Source organism: Camellia sinensis, chromosome 10 (assembly GCF_055761805.1).
Source record: "Camellia sinensis isolate YWXY chromosome 10, ASM5576180v1, whole genome shotgun sequence".
NCBI classification, from domain to species: Eukaryota; Viridiplantae; Streptophyta; class Magnoliopsida; order Ericales; family Theaceae; genus Camellia; species Camellia sinensis.
The window spans coordinates 92,908,415-92,915,105 of NC_138970.1; positions in this window are offsets into that span (position 1 = coordinate 92,908,415).

A 6,691-nucleotide genomic window follows, 5' to 3' on the forward strand; every position below is an offset into this window, starting at 1 on the left:
ACGGGCTTCCTGGAGACCAACCTGACTACGTTGACATGTCACAACATGGGTTAACGTCCCAATTGAATGTTAGGGATGCAATTGCTACTGCTATGTGGCAAAATCATGTTCACCATGGGCACTGAAGATAATGGTTTTCTTAGTACATGTGTAGTTAAATATGCTGTTCATACAATGTGTAATATGCAAATTTATGTATAGTCTACCAAAGACAATTAAATATGTTGTTATTAATATGCAATGTGTTTCTTAATAACTTTTAGAAATAAATATGTTGTCATTAAATTAAATGTGGTGATGGGTGGTGGGTGGTGGTGGCAGATGGGTGGTGGGTGGTGATGGGTGGTGGTGGCAGGTGGGTGGTGGGTGGCAGGTGGGTGGTGGTGGTAGGTGGGTGGTGGGTGGTGGTGGGTGGTGGTGGTAGGTGGGTGGTGGGTGGTGGTGGTAGGTGGGTGGTGGTGGCAAGTGGGTGGTAGGTGGTGGTAGTAGGTGGGTGGTGGTGGCAGGTGGGTGGTGGGTGGCGGTGGGTGGTGGGTGGCAGGTGGGTGGTGGTGGTAGGTGGGTGGTGGGTGGCGGTGGGTGGTGGGTGGCGGTGGGTGGTGGGTGGCAGGTGGGTGGTGGGTGGTGGTGGTAGATGGGTGGTGGGCGGTGGTGGTAGGTGGGTGGTGGTGGTAGGTTGGTGGTGGGTGACGGTGGCAGGTGGGTGGTGGGTGGTGGTGGTAGGTGGGTGGTGGGTGGTGGTGGCAGGTGGGTGGTGGGTGGTGGGTGGTGGGCAGGTGGGTGGCAGGTGGCAGGTGTTAGGTGGGTGGTGGGTGGCGGTGGGTGGTGGGTGGCAGGTGGGTGGTGGTGGCAGGTGGGTGGTGGGTGGTGGTGGTAGGTGGGTGGTGGGTAGTGGTGGTAGGTGGGTGGTGGTGGGTGGTGGTGGCAGGTGGGTGGTGGGTGGTGGTGGCAGGTGGGTGGTTGGTGGCGGTGGGTGGTGGTGGCAGGTGGGTGGTGGTGGTAGGTGGGTGGTGGGTGGTAGGTGGTGGTGGTGGTAGGTGGGTGGTGGGTGGTGGTGGCAGGTGGGTGGTGGGTGGTGGGTGGTGGTGGTAGGTGGGTGGTGGGTGGTGGTGGTGGCAGGTGGGTGGTGGTGGCAAGTGGGTGATGGGTGGTGGTGGGTGGTGGTGGTAGGTGGGTGGTGGGTGGTGGTGGTGGCAGGTGGCAGGTGGGTGGTGGGTGGTGGTGGTAGGTGGGTGGTGGTGACAGGTGGGTGGTGGGTGGTGGTGGTAGGTGGGTAGCGGGTGGTGATGGGTGGTGGTGGCAGGTGAATGGTTGGTGGTGGTAGGTGGTGGTGGTGATAAGTTCACCATTTAAAAGTGTAACAAATAACGAATAATAATAAGAATAATAATAAAAATAAATTAAATAACATAAAATAATTATTATATTTTACTTTTTTATATCCCCCGATTGTTTATTATTAAATATATATTTTTTTGCTTTTATGAATTTTTTTTCCCTTTTCATTAAAAAAAAGAATGTTTATTATTAAATATTTGTTTTTTTAATAAACATGTTTATTATTAAATTATAAGTTGTTGTATTTAATTTCAGAACATTAATTTCATTTTTTCTATTAATTGATGCACACAAATTATTTAATAATTGTGTAATTTTTATTTTTATTTTTATTGAAATGAAGGTTTTCATAGACATGTATGACGTACTATTTATTAACATTATAACTGTGTAATTAAATGCTTCCAAAAAAAACCCCTCGTTCTTATTCATTACGTGAATAGAAAAGTTTATAACAAAATAACAAAAGTAAAACAATCACAACAAAACTCACCAAATAAATAAGCAAAACAAAAATAAGGGAAAAAAATATAACAACCGTATGATTTTTAAACAAGTTAAGCATCCTTATCAGGTGGTGTTGGAGGTGGAGGGAAATGCTGATGGTACAGCTGAGTGACTCGATGGTCAATCAGATCAATGCGGTTCCTTGTCAGTTCAGCACGTCTCTCGGAGTCTACGCGGAACTCACCAAATTGATGAATTAGTGAGTTCTGAGCGGTGGCAATTTCATCGAATCGAGTACCAAATTCATCAAACCGAGTATCCAGTGTATTGAGCTGATTAGCCATTTGTTGTTCCCATTGTAGGCGCTGATTGTACCGTTCTTGTTCCAAGGCTAAATAATCTGTCCAGTAACGGGGTTGTTCATTTGGTGGCATGGCATTGTCATTGGGTTCTTCCTCATCAGGTATTGGTTCATTTTGAAGATTAAGAGAGCCCATCAACGTGTCAGAACCACCAGCTCGGGTCAGTGTATATTCAGAAATTGGTGAAGTGATTTTGATCCATACTTCATCTTCAAGGTTCACATCATGGGCTTTGAAAATTATGGTTAGTAAAGCTTCAAAAGGTAGGGACCGGCCACTCAGAGTATCCAATTTTGCAACCATCATTTCTTTTAGTAATATAAAGCATAAATCTAATTTTTGTCCAATTTCAAAACAATATAACAAGTAAACTTGAAAACATGAAACAGTATTATAATGTCCTTTTTTGGGGGTGACATTTTCAACTATCCATCGATGGAGAATACGAAGGTGAGGTTTTAAATGACTGACTTTTAAATTAGTGCCGCTAAATCGATTGTCACAAATTGTGGTATAAATCTGAGTGACATCATCAACAATTTTTTCTAAGGCAGACTCATTTTCAAAATAACATTGTAAATCTCCTGTTTCGACTCCAATAATTTGTGCAAAACGACGCAGAGAGAGTGTGATTCTTTTCCCCTTAACATAAGAGGTAAGACTCCACGGTTCATTTTGTTGGTCACCCGCTGTCAAGTGAACATAAAATAATTGTACAAGATGGGGATATATCTTACTTGGTAAATTATTTAATGGTAACCATCCCATTGTATCTAATTTGCCAATTAAGAGTGAATCATATTGAGAAGGTAGTTTTACGTTTCTCCCCGTAACAATTGGTCGACGAATGAAATGTTCATAGGCTTGTTCATAATGATATGTTGCAAAATCATTAGTTGGATAGCCATCATCTTGTTGCTGTGGTGGTGGTACAGGGTTTGACGATTCACCAACTTCGGGTCTGGTTCGTTTTGTTCTTGGCATGATTGTTCTTGGCATGATGACTGTAAAAGTGAAAGAAAAATGTATATTAAAATATACGAGAGGTAAGAAAAATGAATGAAAAATATATCAAACATTAGTATCTTTTTATGCATACAAACTTATTTTTATGAAAAAAATAAATATAAAAAAATTTGGTGACAAAATTTAATTAGACAGATTCCAAAGAAACAGATTTGTATAAAAAAAAAATCATAGGGAATAATATTTGTCATTGGGGTTTGATTCATAGAGTTTATTAGAACTTAGAAACTGATAATTAGAAAAATAAATGATAGTGCGAAAAAATTAAAACAGATATCAGAAAATATAACAAATGAAAATGGAACAGATTTATGAAAATGGAACAGAAATGAAAAGTGACTGGGCCGGGATGACCGGGCGGAAGTCCCACGGGATGACCGGCCAGTCTTCCTCCCCTTCCCCTTCAGTGAAGCTAATTTCTGAAGCTCATGTTTGAACCAAATATGAAGATGAACTGGCATCAAAATCTTACCTGTAAATTATGGAAGTGGAGAAGGAGGACCTAACCAGATGGTGGATATCTTCTATTTGTCTAATTTAATTCTGTGATGTAACTGGAGAAGGTGCTTCCGAGAAGGTGAAGTTGGTGCGGTAAATAGAAGGAGATTCAGATTTAATAGGAAGGGTGAGGTTCAGAAGGGTCAGGTTCATATAATTGTAGGAATTTTTTTTTTTTTTACTTTTTATTTGTTAAATATAATATTATTACTTTTTTCAAATCAACATCACATGCGTCCTCTGCTTTTTCTTTCCATCACTGTTAGAACACAGCTAGAACACAGCTATTATATAATAGGGAGTATATATTAAGTAAGTGAAATTACGATCTTACCCTTTGTATTTTGTTTTATATCATCACTTCTCATTTAAGTTCAGAGGGGCATAATGGTCATTTCACATGTCAATTCCTACAATTATATGAGCTCTTTGTGGACAATAATAGAGTGCATTTCTGTTACACATCTGTACTAAATTACAAAAAATGTAATAAATGAAAAATAAATTGATAATATTTTGTAAGATTTATATTATGATTTGTATTTTAAAATATGAAAGTTAGTATATTTATCCCTTCTTTATTAATATGTATTTTCAAAAGTTGTTGACTTTAACAAAATGTTAGAAAAAAATTAAAAACGTATTTTATAAATGAATTGATAGAAAAATTAATTGGCAGAAAAAATTGACATCGATTTATTTTAAAATGAAAAAATTATTTCAAAATCACAATTATTCAAAAAAATTACTAAAAAAAAATAATTGACAAAAAAAATCAATGTTTAATTTCAGTATTTTAAAAATAGTTTGGTTATTATTGTTGATAAAAAATATAGATATCGATATCGATATATGAGTTGTGTGTTTGATGATAAATTATTGATTGAATTAAGTTTTGAAAATTACTTTCAAAACACATCACTAAACAAATTTTCACCTTTCACATGTCACATCAAACTTCCAAAACATAATTCAAAATACATCTTCAAAACACAATTCAAAACTCTATTTAAAAATCATAACCAAACAAATTTTCTACACTCAAATCATAATTCTACAACGCATAAACTCAAAATACAATTCATACTCTCAAATCACATTTACAAAACACAACCAAACGCAAGCTTATATATTCTAAAATTTACAAGTAAAATGCAACAAATTGAGAATCAAATGCAATAAAGCGCATACCTGGGAGATTAAAATGTATACTTTGAGAATCATTTGTGCATAAAATGCTTTTGGAGTAATTATTTAGTATTCAAGAATATGTTTATTTAATTATAAGGTACTAAATGTTACCCAATACGAAAAATAGGAAACATGATGAACAAATCAAAAAAATTTATTTAACGGACACTTGATTACATAGTACACACCAAACTATGTGATAATATCTGGATGCTTTTGATTTTGTAGAACTTTCATGTGAAATTTTAAAAATAAACCAACTTCCATGTTTAAATTTTGGAATTTTTTTCTGTTTTTTGGAGACCCTTAAAACATGAATTATAAATTCATCTCCTTTTGCGAAGATGGATCTGGGACTTTTTTGGCTATTTTAATCACAAAAGACAAAATTAGCTGTTTTAGTTAAAAAAATAAAACATCACATATAACCCATAATCATTACATTCTTCTCTCACAAAAAAAGTCAAAAAAGTCAAAAAGTCAAAAAACTCTTCTCAAATTAAGCTTTTTAGCCCAAGCTAAAATAATCAAAAAAGTCAAAACGTCAAAAAGTCAACTCACTTTCCAAACGAAACCTATATTATTTCATATTAGCTATTGGTTGTTTTAAAAATTAATCAAGACCTAATTCCCTCCTACACCATTAACAGTGAATATAGGAATTGCTGTTTAACAAGTTATAGCATTTTTGTTAATTTAGACTGTATATGCTCCAGACGCCATTTAAACTCATATTTATGGTTCATAATTATTGGTCTAATTAGGTTTCGTTTGGAAAGTAATCACTCTGCTTGATTCTATTTTTTCAAAAATATTTTTAAAAAAATTTTGCTTTCTTGTTTTTTGTATTTTTTTATTTTTACTGATTTTTTTTAATATTTTAAACAATTTTTTTTTTTTTTACTTTTTAGACATACCTAACATAAATATACCTAAAAAGTAAAAAAATTGTGAAAAAATCTTTTAAAAATTCACTAAATACCAAAAATACAAAAAAAATACAGAAATTCAGTACATTTTTTGTATTTTTATGTATTTATTAATTTTTTAAAAATATTTTCTCATAATTTTTTTACTTTTTAGATACATCTAAGTAAGGTGCATCTAAAAAAATAAAAAAATATTTAAAATTTTAAAAATATTCACTAAAAACAAAAAAACACAAAAACTAAAAAACTCAATTTTCAAAAAATTTAATTCAAAAAACTCAAATCAAACATACTGAATAGTTTTGTTTAAAAAGTAAAAGTTATTAAAAAAAATCAAAAATTCTATAACTTATATCAAAAAGTTAAAGATTTTATTTTCTTTCTATTCTTTGCCTATCTTTTCGTAAAAAATTAAAAAGTCATTCTAAATATATAAATTTTTCTATCTCATATTTTAGCTAAAAAATTAAAAAATTATTAAAATAATCTGTTATTAAAAAAGCTTAGTCTAAAATATGATTTTTTTTTAAAAAAAAATCTCTTAAATTTATGGAATGGACAAAAAATAGAATAAAGAGTTGTCCCCTTATCTAGCTACGTTGACTAGACACAAGAGGCCCACGTAATAATTGGTACCAATGTTGTGAAACTCGGACCGGACCGGTTAGACCGCGAATCAGGTCTTCTTTTCATTCGATCAACCTCTTAGAACCGGACTAGGAGCAAAACTGGCCTGGAAATGAAAAATCGCCGGACCCGGCGGTCGAACTGGGATAATCGGTGACCAGAACCGGGTTTTGGCAGGTTAGACCGGTGATTTTTTTTTATTTTTTTTTTAATTTTCTTTCCTTCTTTTCTTTCTTTCTTATATATATTATAAATATATTTTAAAAATTTGAC